Consider the following 15,275-nt stretch of genomic DNA (forward strand, 5'->3'; position numbering starts at 1 on the left):
CTAGAAAGTTGCGGAGCTCTGTCAGAGTGGTCAGGGCTTGCCAATCTCGAATGACTTGGATCTTGGCTAGATCCACATGCACCCCCTATTCATCAATAATGTATCCCAGATACTGAGCTTAGGTCATGCCAAAAGTGAATTTCTCCAAATTGGCACACATCTTGTGTTGCTGAATTTTTAGAGAACCTATTGGATGTGGTGGAGGTGCTTATCCCAAAGATGGTTGAAGATCAGGATGTCATCCAAGTCTACCACTACAAATGAGTTGGTGAATGGCCACAAGATGTCATCCATCAGCCTCATGAAGGTTGCAGGAGCATTCGTCAACCCGAAAGGCATAACCAACCATTAAAAAATGCCCTCCTTGGCTTTGAAGGTAGTCTTACACACATCGGAGGGTTCGATTAGTGCCTGGTAATATCCAGACTTCAAGTCGATCTTGCTGAAATATTCCCCCCCTTGAGTTGGTCCAAAAGGTCATCAATCCATGGGATTGGGTACCTATTCCAGACATTGATCTTGTTCTGCGCCCGATAGCCAATACAGAGTCTCCAAGTCCCATCCTTCTTATGTAACAACACGATCAGGCTCCCACAAGGTGATGAAATCGGCCGGATGTGACCTTTTTGCAGTAGCTCCTAAATATAGCTCTTGATTTTGTCGTTCTCTAGAATGAAGCGCTGATAGATTGGTCCATTGGGAAATGGCGCACCTGGGATTAGATCGATGGAGTGCTTGACCTGACATTACAGAGGCACCCCTATGAAGGAGGTGAAGATGTCCTCGTACTCCTCCACGACCTTTTCCATATTTTCTTGTCGTGCAGAGGGGCCCTGTCTAGAGGTCGTGGCCACGTTCTTCTTCTTTCCTTGAGGGCATATCATCCAGAATAAAAGTTTCCCAGTTTTGGAAATGAGCTTACTGTATTGTTTTGCAGTAAGCAAAGATATGGCAGTAGGCAGTGCTACCTTGAGTATCCCATACAACTTATTTCCCAAAGTAACAATAGCAGCACGAGTCCTTGACTCATACACAGCATGCCGCTTCTGCAAGTATGGTTTGCCTAATAATACATCACAAACATCAAGGGGAGAAACGTCACATAATGTTGGGTGTGGAGCCTGATTACCTTCTATAGTACCGCCACATTGGACCCCAGTTCAAAATGGGGCGGCAACGCCGCCCGTAAAATAATCGCTGCAAGGGGGGTCCAGGGGGGGCGGCCTTGTAAAAGTATAGTAATTTCTAGTCAATCTGGGCCGTTCATTAGGTGGATAATCTGAAGGTAGAACTTATGTTTAGTTTAGGGTTTTTTGCCCTAGAAGGCAACCCCTCTCTTTGTATGAGGGCATTGTATTTGAGGCTGTGAAATAGATGTGTATTCTGTGAGCGAGAAACAGAGAGGTGAGACTGTGAGAGAAAACAGAGGATATTACAGCGGTTTTGCTGTAGGTTGTGTCTCTTCATTTTGCTGGATAATAGAAAAGGAAGGACTGGCTGTTCGGGGTGGACGTAGCCCAAACTGGGTGAACCACGTATATCTGTGTCTCTCTTGTTTTGTGCGTTTTCTGTGTTTATATTTCTGCAATATTTTATGTGTTCCATTGCTCTGTAATATATAATTTTCTAACACATAATACCTCATCCGTGAAGGGCTTGATGCTGTATGGAAGGCCACAATGCTGGTTCACGCGAAGATCCCATACTTGGTGAAGCCACCTGATGGTGTACGGTTATGGGGTGTTATGGTCGCTAAACCTAGTAGATTCACGACCTCTGTTGAAGTGAGGTTCTTTTGGCTCCTGCTTTCAATAATGAATTGTAGCAGGGAATCCTTTACCCACACCGGGAGTGGAAGAGACTCTCCTCCTCCTCTGGATCTTTGGGTTCCTCCTTCTAGATCTTCATGGTGGAAATAGTGGTGTTGGGCTCTGCATCAATAATCTGCTTCCCTTTGTCATTCCCCTTGTCAGGCTCTAACTCAGAGTCAGAACATGCGTCTGATTCCGAAGCTCTCAGCTTAGACACAAGTGATTTCTTGGCCCATCACTCACTTGTGTTGTGAGTGGAGCTCTTATGGAACTCACACCACTTTCCCATATCCTTCTTAGACTTCGCGGTGTTATTCTTTGCTTGCGGCTCTAGCAAGTGGTCCTGGGCTACCCCGCATTGACTTTGTCCTTTGTTCTAGGTTTGGGGGAACCTTTCCCTTGCTTCGGATTCACATATCCAAAGTCTCGCTTCTTCTGTTTAAACTTCTTCTCAATCTTGATGGCGTATCGGTACATCATGCCAAGCGAGGAGATGTCTAGGTGTTATAGACATTTTTGTGCCCTACAACCCCAAGCATTAAATGTCCATAAACCAAGGGCTCCTACGTCCCTAAAAGTGTTGTTCTAAGCCCTAAAAGAACAAGGTTGTTACACTAAAAATTGTCACCATGACTATTTGCAGTTAGTATGGCTCCATCCATTGTCATACTATCCTCCTTGGCGAGTCTCATGCCTCTGCTCTTCATGTCAAACTTCAAGAAAAAGAGAAAAGTCATTTAAAGTCAATTATCTCTGGTACGCAGTTTCTCTTAGCCTTACCTGCGTGTACGCAACCCAAGTTCACAATACCTGCGTACTTGTACGCTCTGTATGTAAAGGGGTGGGTGCGTACTCCTGTAAAGGTCAAAAGGCGCAAGTTTCACTCTAAAAAGTTACTTGTGGTCATTTCTAGAGTCTTATAGAAGCTTGTTTGACGTGTATGAAGCGCCTCCAGATGGTTCATGTATCCCTACCAAAGAGGAACTTATCCCATCAAGAGGGGAGCTATCCCATCCAAAGAGGGGCTTATCCCATTGATGGTGGACCTGAATAACTTCCTCTAGAGCACTATAAATACAGGCATTGGGCCAAAGGGAGGGGAGGTTAAAAGCTGAACATTCCTAAGGGTAGATGCTGCTGGAATTAGGACTTCCTTGTAGAAGCTTGTGAGGAGAGATTACCATCTTTGCTTGTTCTATTTGGAAGTGGGTGAGCTGATCAGAGTAAAGGAGAACTCTTGTGGACCCTGGGAGGGACTTGCACAACACCAAGGCTCAGGTTGTAATGGTTCCTTTTGTTACCTTTTAATACAAATTAGTCCATTCTTCTCAACAATTTGTTATTTATGAGTTGTTTCATATACTCCTTGGTCTATATGTTAAATATGTTTTATTTTATGTGATATTCAGGTGCTATTTAATCGTTTGATTGTTAGTGAATGCAGGTTTCGAAGGGAAGGAGGAGCTCATCCAGATCAATGAAGCTAGACTACTACAATAGCGTTGGGTTACAGGTAGGATCTAAAAACTTGATTTCTCATATTGTAAAGGCATATTTAGTGAAGGATTGCTCTTATTTGTCTTGTTTGTCACTAGAAAGTCTTAGGCTTCTAGGGAGGTTAGTTGTGTCCGCACTAACGACTCTTTCCGTGTGACAAAATGGCGACTCCGCTGGGGACTCCATGAATGTGTTTGAGTTATTTTTGATTTGATATTTTGGTCTGAGAAAAATCACTTGCTTTCTGATTTTTGGCTGTCTAGCTGTGTATTTGGGTGGGTTAGCTTAGAGTCAAATTAGATTTTTATTTTTCTTAGCTTTGCCAGCAGTACGCAGTCTCTGAGTTAGGCACAGTGCATACTTGTACGCACTGCGTCTTTGTGCACAGGGCGTACCCGCGCATGTGTCAACAAATCACCTGCGTACCCTGTCAAATTTGAGAAAATTTCATTTTTCCTCTTTTTTCTCTTTAGATTTTGTTTTTACTGCCCAGATCCATTAGTTTACTGTCAGAGATCTTCACCTGAACTTGTCCCGTTAGTGTCGAGGGTTTTGGTGGAATTCATAGGGATTTTGCCTTAGGGTTTGATTTTTAACTGGTTCTGTAGTGACTTTGGCGTTAGAGGTTGTCAAACTTTGGATCTCGTTGGTTTTGGTCAGTCCTCTTAGGAGTCGGACCTGTCATAGAAGTCACCCTTGTGAGAGACCTACCTTTGTGTCTTCTCTTTGCGAATCTCGAAAAGTTTGTTTGTTAAAACCTTGAATTTCATTCTTGAGAAAAAAGAACAAAAAGATTTCGGTTTTTGTTTTTTGATTAGTTTATGATTCTGCGTGAACTGATCCTTAGTTGCATTTTGACTGAGTAAAACATCCGGGAATTATCCTTGTAGGATTTTGTCCTCATTATTTTTTACTTTTAGGTAAATGTCCTTTTAATTTGCTTTTGAGTGAATTTGATTTGATTGTCTTAGATTTGTTAAATTTCATTTGATAAATAGTTTTTACATGCTTTATTAATATAGAAAAAACACAAAAAATTCTTTTGGAAAAAGTTTGCTTTGGTAGCATTTGTAGACTTTTGGGAGAAAAAGGAAATTTCATAGAGTAATTAGTCGTCATGAGTTGTATGTTTTGAAAATATAAAGAAATTGTTTCTTTGATTGTCTTTGCCAAGAAATTTGTTTTCTATAAAATTTGAATTTTCCAACTCTCTTAGCTAGGAGATTCATTGAAAAAGAAAAGTAGTGTAAATCATCTTAGGTGCATCTTTGTAGTGGTTACGAGTCGAGTCTACACACCACCAGTTTCATCTTCACTACCTTTTTGTCTTTAAGAAAAACCATAAAATTAACGCTTAAAGTAAAATCAACTTAGTAACTTTTATTTACTAGGGTTCTGAAACACCAATTTAGATCAGGCTAGTGTCTTGGAGTAGGAGAGTAATTAACTCTCCAAGACAACAAAACCAAACAAGTAGCTTATCTTGTGATAGAATAAATCCAATTGTTTCATTTGTACTCTGGGAAAGCTCCTCTTAAAGGAGAAGCACGAGCTCGTGTCCGAACCAGTGAGGGGATCAATCCTCCCTCGTTGGGAACGACGCCAGACACGCACGTATTACAAACGGTAAACCTCGGATTAACCATTGTCGAGGAGCCAGGGGTCACTTGTCGGTAAACCTTGGATTATTGTCAAGGAGCCGGCAAGGGGATTGAGCTTGATACTCTGCCCTTGCGTGCTGTCGGAGTGTAGATTGTTACCCCAGGTGCATTTGTTGCTATTGGTAACCTTAGTGACCATTATCTTTAGGATTCTACCGAGGTGACGGTGGAGGGAAGATCCCACTGTACCTGGAGCAGACGTCAGCTAGACTCACTTGGATTTTCCGGGGGGTTCACTTCACTCGAGACGGTTAAAGTGGAGGAACTTGTGCCGGTCTATTCATTAAGCAGGTTGCCGGGGTAACTGTTCCACCCGCCACTTCTGTACTGAATCCGGCGATGTTGGGTTTCATCTCCAACTAGCGTTTTTGGTCCGGAAGGCTACTGTTTGTGCTTGGTTTGACGCCCTAGATTCTTTAGGCATGTGATTCAAATTTGTTTGGTTCTTTAGAGACTTTAGGTGGTTTGCTTTGAGATTTTACTTTGTTTGCGTGTGCAGTAGTTAAAAGTTTTTAACTGTGGCGGAATTACCGAGACAGTCCCGTCGACTTCGAGGCAAGTCTCCTGAGGTTGTTTCTGTGGTCGAATTGTTGAGGAAATCCCGTATACTTCGGGGTGAGCCTCCTCAAGGCGTCCCAAGTCATTACGAAGGTTTAAAGGTACTTGTTACTCCTAGTGGCAGTAAAGTAGGTTCACATGAAGAAGGAGAATCGTCATTGGTAGTCCATCCAGATTACCAAGGTCTAGAAACAGGTTATAATCCTGAAGCTGTTGCAGTTTCTGAGCTTGCTAGTAGTTTTTCATCTACTAGTGATATAGGCGAAGAACCTGAAGTATCTGAACCTGTTACTCCAACTTCTAGTGCACCAGATTCACCTAGGGTAGAAAGAGTCATCACCGAAAATCTTCCTGCTGGTTTGGTAGCTATTGAAGAACTTGCTCCAGAGGAAGAATTAGGCGTATCTATCCTTGAAGATCAACCTACTATTGATCTAAGAGAGTGTGAATCTATCTTTTACAGTCCTCCTAGAAGTACTACTTGGTACCTTTCATTAACCAATTATTTAGACAACTCAGGGATAACTTTTTCTCCACCTCGTACTCCTTTTCCACCTGGAGGTATTTGTACTCCTATAAATATGTCTGGTCAGTCATCCATGTTCACTCAATCTCCTGAATCTTTCTTGCACGGCGGTCCTTCTGTTCCCGCAGGGTATCAGTCACTTTCTGGTACCTTTGCAGGGGCATCTCCTCAACCCATTGATCATGGGTTATTAGCTGGAAACAATGGTAATAAACCGTTGGGTGTAGGGGACATTTACATGATGTCAAGTTCAGTTCCCGTTTCTCAACCTCAAGGTGGCCAATTACCGCCTGGGGGGCAGCCTCAATTAACGCCTGGGGGACAACTTCAAGGTACACAAATTGTGTCTGGGGGGCAACCTCAAGGACAGTATGTACCCATAGTACAATACATGCCTCAAGGTCAACCCCAGCCTCAATATGTACCCCAAGGTCAACCTCAGTATCAATATTTACCTCAAGGGTATCAACCTCAAGGTCAAGGTCAACCCCAGTATCAGTATTTACCCCAAGGTTATCAACCTCAAGGTCAATACTCGAGTCAAGGTTATCAACCACCTCAAGGTCAGTCATATGTTCAAGGTATGGGAACTGTGCCTTTCAGTTATCAAACCTATCCTCAATCTGGTTATGGATCTCAGTATCCTCAACCTGTTACGGGTCAATACCCCGGAATGATAGTGTGGGATCCATCACAAGGTCAACAGGTGTTGCAGCCAAGTATACAGTTGTTACCTCAAACTGGACAACCCGTAGTTTCTGGTTCACCCCAGCAACCGCAACCTATCCAGTCAAATATTCAAACTTCTGTAACTTCGGTAGTTACTCAGCCGCCAATTGCACCTAGTACTCCATCTCAAATGACTGCTGCAACTACCGCAACATCTACCGCACTTACTTCTGGAATATCGACAGCTTTGGTTTCTACTGTCTCTGCAACCACTCCTCAGACATCTTTACCGTTGTCTGGATCTACGATTCAAACCACGGTTCAGATGCCTGTAGGGCAGCCTGGTTTAAGTACTCTTGTAACAAGTCAACCTCAATTTACCTACCAACAGTACCAGGGACAGTACCAATTCGGTCATGCTGTCCAACAACCAGTTTACCAGTATCAACCATATCCTGGGTACACTTATCAACAACCTCAACAACCCCAGTACGGTCCGGTTAATCCTGGTTTTCCAGGAGGATATAATATCCTGAATGCGGTTCCTGTTCCAAGTTATCCTGGATATCCTCCTCCTGGGACTGGTCTTGTGACCCAAAGTTTTAGGGATCCTAATTGGCAATTACCTTTTATCGCAACTTTGGATTTACCCGACTTGACGTGCCTAACGAATGATCCAATACAATACCTTCCGTTCTGGCCGCCAATGCCAAATAAGTTGCCCAGTGATATACCCAAGTTCGAAGGTAAGTCTGGAGAGGATCCGTCCAATCACGTGATGACTTACCACCTCTGGTGTGCTTCAAATTCCATCTCGGATGATTCGATCCGCTTACGTCTTTTCCAGCGTACGCTCATTGGTCTCGCGGCCAAGTGGTACATTGAGTTACCACGGGCCTCTTTTTAAAATTTCAGCTAGTTAGCTACCTCGTTCCTAACTCATTTTCAGTTGCCGGTCAGATACGATAATGGTACTGAGTTATTAACTTCATTAAAACAATCGACGTCCACTTATATTTCCGATCATATCCATGAATGGAGACGTCGAAGACGTTTAGTGAAAGTTTTTATCCCGAACCAAATCTTAGCTGAATGGTTTGTAAAATCATTATTACCGAAGATTACTGAAGACGTAGCTAAGGCCGGAGTAGTTACTGAGGAGCAAGTCATTTCTCAAGCCCAGTACCTTGACTTAGTTTACACTCAGTCGGGTACGTTGCACGAGAAGATCCCAGATCTTCCTAAGTCGAATCAAATCGCTGCTGCTCCTTCGGGATCTCATGCTGCTGATGGTATGATTGGTACGGTGAATACTAAAAGTAAGAAGAAATCCTCAAAGAATTATTCTCCAATAATAACCTTACCAGACTCTCCGACAGGAGAGTCTTCTCCTGAAATTACCGCCGACATTCACGCTGTAGAGTCATCTACGGCTAAATCAAAAAATGGTGGTAAGAAGAAAGGCAAGAAGAAGGATAAAGCAGACAAGGCTCCAAAGGAGAAAAAAGAGAAGTCGGAATCTAACGATGAAAAGCGCAAACCTCGCTATCCTTGTTTAATTTGCGAAGAAGATCATTTCATAAGAGATTTCCCTCATCGGGCAGAGGTTGTGAAAATCGTTAAAGGTTCCCCAACTCCTGCTGTTTTGAAAGATCCATTTCCAAAGCAGGAGAGTAAAATGATAGGTTCTTCCTCGAGTGCCAGTGAAGAACCCATATTGATGATGTCTCATGTACGGATTGCGACTCGATCACAAGATTATGGTAGTAAAAGTCCTGTTGATGGATCAAAAGAAGCAGAATCTTCTCATTCAAATCCATCAACCTCATCTCCCAGTTCCAATCCACTACAGATCGAGAAACCTAACCCAGACTTAGTAATAAAACCGCCCGCCAAGGGTGTACTTCGAAGGTCTGCTTTCAATCCACATGCAAGAGCGGCTCAGAATTACAACATTGTTGAGGATTTAGCTGTTTCACCCTCAACAATGTCGGCTTTGGAAGTGCTGCAATCATGCCCAGCACAGAGAAAATTACTTTTGTCGGCTATAGGAGCTGTTGATGTTCAGGACCCGAACCTGATAATCTTTGATCTAGAAAATAGTACACCGCGTCTCCCTCATCAGATGGCTTTCTAGATTCCAGTGATAGTAAAAAACAGGCCAATTCATCGGACTGTAATTGATGAAGGAGCTTCTACGTGTATTATGTCGATTCAGTGTTGGAGATCGCTTGGCTCTCCTTCACTGAACCAATCCCCGACGATTCTTAAGGCCTTTGATGGCCGTGGGTTCCATCCGTTTGGCATTCTACAGGATTTGCCTATAGGGGTTGAAGGAAAAGCCGTTAGTCTGGATGTGGAGGTGGTTGATGCCCCTCTAAACTACAACCTTCTTTTGGGTCGCAGTTGGTCTTACGCTATGACAGCGGTCGTGTCATCGGTCTTCAGAGTTATAAAGTTTCCACACAATGGTAAGATCGTGATGATAGACCAGCTGGCTTACTTTTCATCCGACCCAGCCTCTTCAGAGAGTATCCAACATGTCGGTAAAACGACTATCCCTTACAAGGATGTTGGTGTAGGATTAGTTAAAGATTCTGGTTTACTGGGAACTTTTCCTTTCCCTCCAATCAACGTAGACCCTTCATTCGCAACCATTCATATGATTACTTCAGACACTATTATCTATGATGATCCTTGGATTGTCCCATCTGAATCTGAGGTAGACTCATTCGGTAATGCAATGCCTTTGAGTCCATATGAAATTGCTTATGAGGTCGTGCAGTCTTTTTCCAACTCAAGTTCAACCCAAATCGACCAAATGAATGTGGTCCGTGAGGAATCACTTTTCACATCAACCTCAGAACGGATAACGTTTCCTGAAGTTGTGTCATCTGACGAACAACTTCGCGAAATCCTAAGTGTAGATGATCTATCATGGGAAGATCTTCATCATCGATCTTCGTTTTACCTGAGGCTGATGACTTTGAAAATGATTGTTCATCAATTTTTACAGCTGAATATGTCAAGGACGCTCAAAATCCCATGAAACATCTTGATTCAAAGTTGAATTTGGGAAACATTTCCCAAACTATTGCCATTGACATTTCAGTCAAAACCGGAATTATTGAGAACATTCATATAGGTTCCTCGTGTACAGATGACGAAATTCAAACATACAAGGTCTTATTTCAATAATTCCGCGACGTGTTTGCCTGGTCCTATGAGGAAATGCCAGGAATTGATCCCTCCATTGTTGTTCATGAAATCAAGACTTACCCGGACGCTAAACCCGTTCGGCAACGTCTGGGTCAGATACACCCTAGAAAAGCGGCTGCGATTAAAGCCGAAGTCGAGAAGCTGTTGAAAGCAGGTTTCATTTATCCGATCCCATTAACGGATTGGGTATCGAATATTGTTCCGGTTAACAAGAAACAAGGAACAATAAGAATATGCATCGACTATAGGGATATAAATCGTGCTTGTCCAAAAGACAACTATCCCACGCCCTATATCGATCAAATAATTGATGATTGTGCCGGCAGTGAAATATTTTCCTTTATGGACGATTTTTCGGGTTACAACCAAATCAATATTCTACCTACCGATCAACCAAAAACGGCTTTCATTTGTCCTTGGGGGACATTTGCTTACTGCAAATTACCTTTTGGACTTAAGAATGCCAGAGCCACTTTCCAATGGGCAATGTCTTATGCGTTTCATGACATCAAATACATTGTGCAACCGTATCTCGATGATTTGCCTGCTCATTCTTTAAATCGAACTGATCACCTTGTCCACTTACGCGCTATTTTTATGAGGTGTCGGCATTATCGAATTCGGTTGAACCCACACAAATGTGTCTTCTGCATAGAAGTGGGACGATTGCTAGGATTTGTCGTTTCAAAAGCCGGTATCCGCGTCGATCCCTCGAAGGTCGAAGCTATCATCAAATTGCCTCCTCCTTCGAGTTTTGCGCCAACTCCAAAGTTTGCAGGGGAAAGCAAACTTTTTACGTCGATTCATTCCTAACTACGCCGAGATTACAAAGGGTTTCACCCGGTTGTTGAAACAAAATACACAATTCTCTTGGGATGAGATAGCTCAAAAATCTTTTGATGCACTTAAGCACGAGTTGACCCATGCACCGTTGCTGCATCCTCCCAACTACAACCAGGACTACTTTTTGTATCTCGCCGCCTCCCACTCCACCATTGGAATGGTCTTAGTTCAGGAAGATGAATTCGGAACGGAACATGTGATATATTATCTTAGTAGGACGTTAAATCCCATTGAGTTAAAATATTCGCATGTGGAGAAATTGGCCCTGGCAGCTGTTAAGGCTGTCCAACGTTTTCGTCATTACATTCTTCTCCGTAAAACTACAGTGATTTCGGATTGTAACCCTATGGTCTATATTCTGACTAAACAATTGCTAGGGGGCAAGTACTCCAATGGATTGTTATCCTGCAGGAGTTCGATTTGGAGTTTGAGAAGTCCAAGTCTAAGAAATCCTTAGTTTTTGCGGAATTTATGTGTGACTTCCCGCGTGCTGACACGGAAACTGTGGTAGAGGAACCCATTGCGGACGAATCTCTGTTTCTCATCAGCACTTTAGATCCGTGGTATGGGGATACAATCGTCTATCTCCAAACCCAATCCTTTCGGCCCGAAGCTTCAAAGTCGGAAGGCCAGAAAATTCGATTCCAGTCCCAACAGTACAAAATTATTGGAGATACTCTTTATCGTCGTGGGGCGGATTTAGTTTTTCGTCGTTGTTTAACTCATGAAGAGGTAGAAAGGGTTATGAATGACTGCCATTCTGGAGCATGTGGCGGTCATATGTCTGGGTATGCCACAGCTCAGAAGGTGTTGCGTGCTGGCTATTTCTGGCCGTCCATGTTTAAATATTGTATCATTACGGTCCAAAAATGCCACAACTGTCAAGTGTTTGATCGCAAGATGCGCGCACCACCTGCTCCTCTCCACCCTATAATTGCCGTTGGTCCTTTTTCTAAATGGGGTATCGACTTTATTACATGTAACCCTCACTCGGCCGGGGGCATGCGTATATCATCCTTGCGGTTGATTATTTTACTAAGTGGGCTGAGGCGATGCCTACATTCGAGACAGATGGCAAGACAGCTGCGATTTTCGTATTGAATCATATTATTGCTAGGTTTGGTGTCCCACAAGCGATAATCACTGACCATGGGCGCCATTTTCAAAACATTATGATGACAGAACTTACAAGCCAGCTTGGTTTACGCCATGATAGTTCTACTCCTTATTATCCTCAAGCAAACGGTTTGGTTGAATCCATAAACAAAGTTATAGTTATCATGATCCGACGAATCATTGGTATTCATCGGTCGAATTGGCATAACATGTTATTTTCAACGCTTTGGGCATACCGAACCTCAGTGAAAACATCAACAGGGTTCACTCCTTTCCAACTAGTTTATGGTTTGGAAGCAGTGTTGCCCATTGAATGCGAAATCCCATCACTTCAAATGGCTATCGAATTACTCCCAGCTACTTCCGAAGAGGATAAGCGTCTGTTATACTTAGCTAAATTAGATGAGACTCGACGTGACGCTGCTTTGGCAATCGAGACTCACGCGAAAATGATGAAAGCTCAGTATGATCGTAACGTGACCCCTCGTAATTTTTCGTAAGGAGACCTAGTGCTATTATATGATCAAGCTAACGATAAGTTAGGTGCTGGAAAATTCGTTCCCATGTGGCATGGGCCCTACATTTTCAAGCGAAAGCTAGCAAAAGGGGCCTATGAGCTGGTAGATTTTGATGGGGACTCTTTGGGTAAGCCCAGAAATGGACTTTACCTAAAGAGGTATTATGCTTAAATGGTGGGTATGGAGATTCAGTTAGTTTAAGTTAGGTTAATTTTTCTTTCTAGCTGGTATGTTTGCTTAATTTAGACAGTGTGCTTAGCTTAGGGAGTGTGTTTTTCGTCGTTATTCTGGCTTATCTTGGTTTTACTCTTGATATTGCAGATGTCGACGCCTCTCCAAACGTACATTGGATTTGCTGATGGTGCTTGTCGTAGTACACAGAATATCTCTTCCGCAGCTTGGGTTATCTATTCGCCCTCTGACGAGTTAGTTTCTATGCATGGGGTGAGCCTCGGTCAAACAACAAACAACATTGCAGAATACAGTGCAGTGATTGAACTATTATCTGAATCCATTTCATTTGGGATTCGGAGTTTGATAGTGAGGTTAGATTCTGAACTCGTTGTATTACAGCTTAATAGAGTCTATGCCATTAGAAATCCAGTATTATTAAGATTGTTTTTGAGGGTGCGTCTCTTGGAACATGAATTTGATTACATTGAATATCAACATATTCCAAGGTCTTTAATACATTAGCAGATGCAATGGCATCTCGAATGTTAAATAGACATTTGTAACAATCATAAATGTAAATTTATAAACATTTCATCACACATGTTTAACAAAATAAGCCAGTAATAATGATATATATAGATAGGAGTGTGTCAAAAAATATACATCGTCTTCGATCATAGGTTGAAAAACACCTTATGATCGGCAAAAATGATAAGTACAAAAAACCAAAAATGTCACATGTGTCTACAAAAGTGACTAGCCAATCACTGGTGGTGCTCTCTATATGAGACCACTGCCCGCGCTACTCTACACAGGAACCTCCTGAAAGGTCCTGGGACTGCGACCACATAGCGCTGAAGTCGGATAGGAATATCGTCTATAGTCGTCTCTGGTATGCCTGCCGTGAGACGCTCTAAGTCCTGTTCCAGCTCGCCTAAGGTCTCTGCGGCCGCATCCTGTGGGGCTGGTGCTGGTGCAACTGGTACTCTTCTCTCAAAAGCCCGGAGATTGGCCGGACGCCATGGGCCTACATCTGCATTTTGAAAATTTTTGCTGTCAGTTTTGAGACGATATATAAAAAAAAAAAATAGATAATTTAAAAACTTGTGAAAAATGAAGTACCTCTATCGTCCCATTGTTATCCCTGTGGAAGAACCATGTCCGGATCATTGTGAAAATCTACTCCGGCATAAGGAAAATCCTGAATCGCAAAGACCTGGCTCTCCAACCAGTGAAAGTAACCCGCAGGAAATCGGACAACTCCCGCTCCCTCATCAGGATGTCGGGCCATTACCGAAACCCACCACGTCAACTTAGGCTCCCGAGGAGGCCCAACTGGAATAGTAAGATGTTGGGGGATCAGCATTGGAACTCTCTCTAGGGCAAAGCTCACAACTAAAGGCCCATATCCAAAGGTCTTCAGTTGTCCGTTCTTTGCCCTAGTCAGTTGGCCTTTCATATTGGCCAGCACAGCATCGCACCAGTTGAAAATGGTGCCTCGGAAGCAATCTATAGCCATCCGCATTTGGGAACCAGTGGCTATGTGCAAAGCGGCAGCACCGCAAAGTCTGGTAACTGTAAAGGCAATTACCATAAGTTCAGGCCAGGATATGTATTTGATTTCTATCCCCTTATCCTGGTTTTGATTGTTGCACCACTCTAGCCAGAGACTAGCAAGGGATTGGCCACCCGGCCTAGTCCCGAATAGAGAGAGTTGCTCGCCCCTGTTAGGCAAGCCAGTGAGAAAATATATGTCGGAGGACTCTATCTCGAGCTGGTGTTCTCCGATGTAAAAACATTGATCCTGAATGTTCCACCTTTCAACCAGCCACTCTAAGAATGGCACCTGGGCCCTCATGCCAGGTATGGCCCAGTACTTGTAGAGACCGCATGCCTTTAAAGCATCAATGGAAGGTTGATGACCTATTGCGGCGAAATCGACATCTTCGTGTTCTCTTTCACGCCAATCTAGCATGGTGGGCAATATACACACCAAAAAACATTGATTAGAATTCATTAAATCAAATTTTGATGGTTAGGTTTTGAGTTTGGGTTTTGAAAATCCGCTTTGCGCGGAGTACGCACCCCGCATTCAGAAAACAGAGCGTGGGTACGCAGCTGTTCTGAAGGTGGGCTACGTACTCCGACCATTTTCCCATATACGAAAATGTCGGGGTACGCAAGTCACCCATGGGGCACCTGCGTCCCCCGAAAAGCGGACCCTAAAACCCCAAACCCTCCAAAAAATCAAACTAGAACTTAAAATGGAATTCTAAACGGATGAAATTGAAGAGAGGATGTTGTGAAATACCTGAAAGAGACGGCACTCTATTCCGACAGTCGGATTCTCCGCAAAGTCCACGAGAAGTTTCTTGTCAAAAGCCCTTTTCTCACCCTCAACAGTAAAATGGTAAAAATGACATGGTAAAAAGTCTTTTTATAGGTTTTTTGGATAAATGAATGCTAAGTTTGTTTATTTTTCACCATGAAGGGATATTTTCAATGTATGTTTGCCCATCTTAAACAGGTATGAGTAATTTGTTGTTTTTGTGCGGGACAAAAGGACTTTAAGGTAAAATCATCATTTTTCACGAACCAAGACATCAGAGTCATCTTTTAAGCCCTTTTCTGACTCCTAAAACATGAAAAGATTGCCGAGCGTTTATTTTACACTCGTTAAAAC

The sequence above is a fragment of the Pinus tabuliformis genome, chromosome 4_1, assembly GCF_031772625.1.
Source record: "Pinus tabuliformis cultivar Carrire ecotype Pingquan chromosome 4_1, CPIR1, whole genome shotgun sequence".
NCBI classification, from domain to species: Eukaryota; Viridiplantae; Streptophyta; class Pinopsida; order Pinales; family Pinaceae; genus Pinus; species Pinus tabuliformis.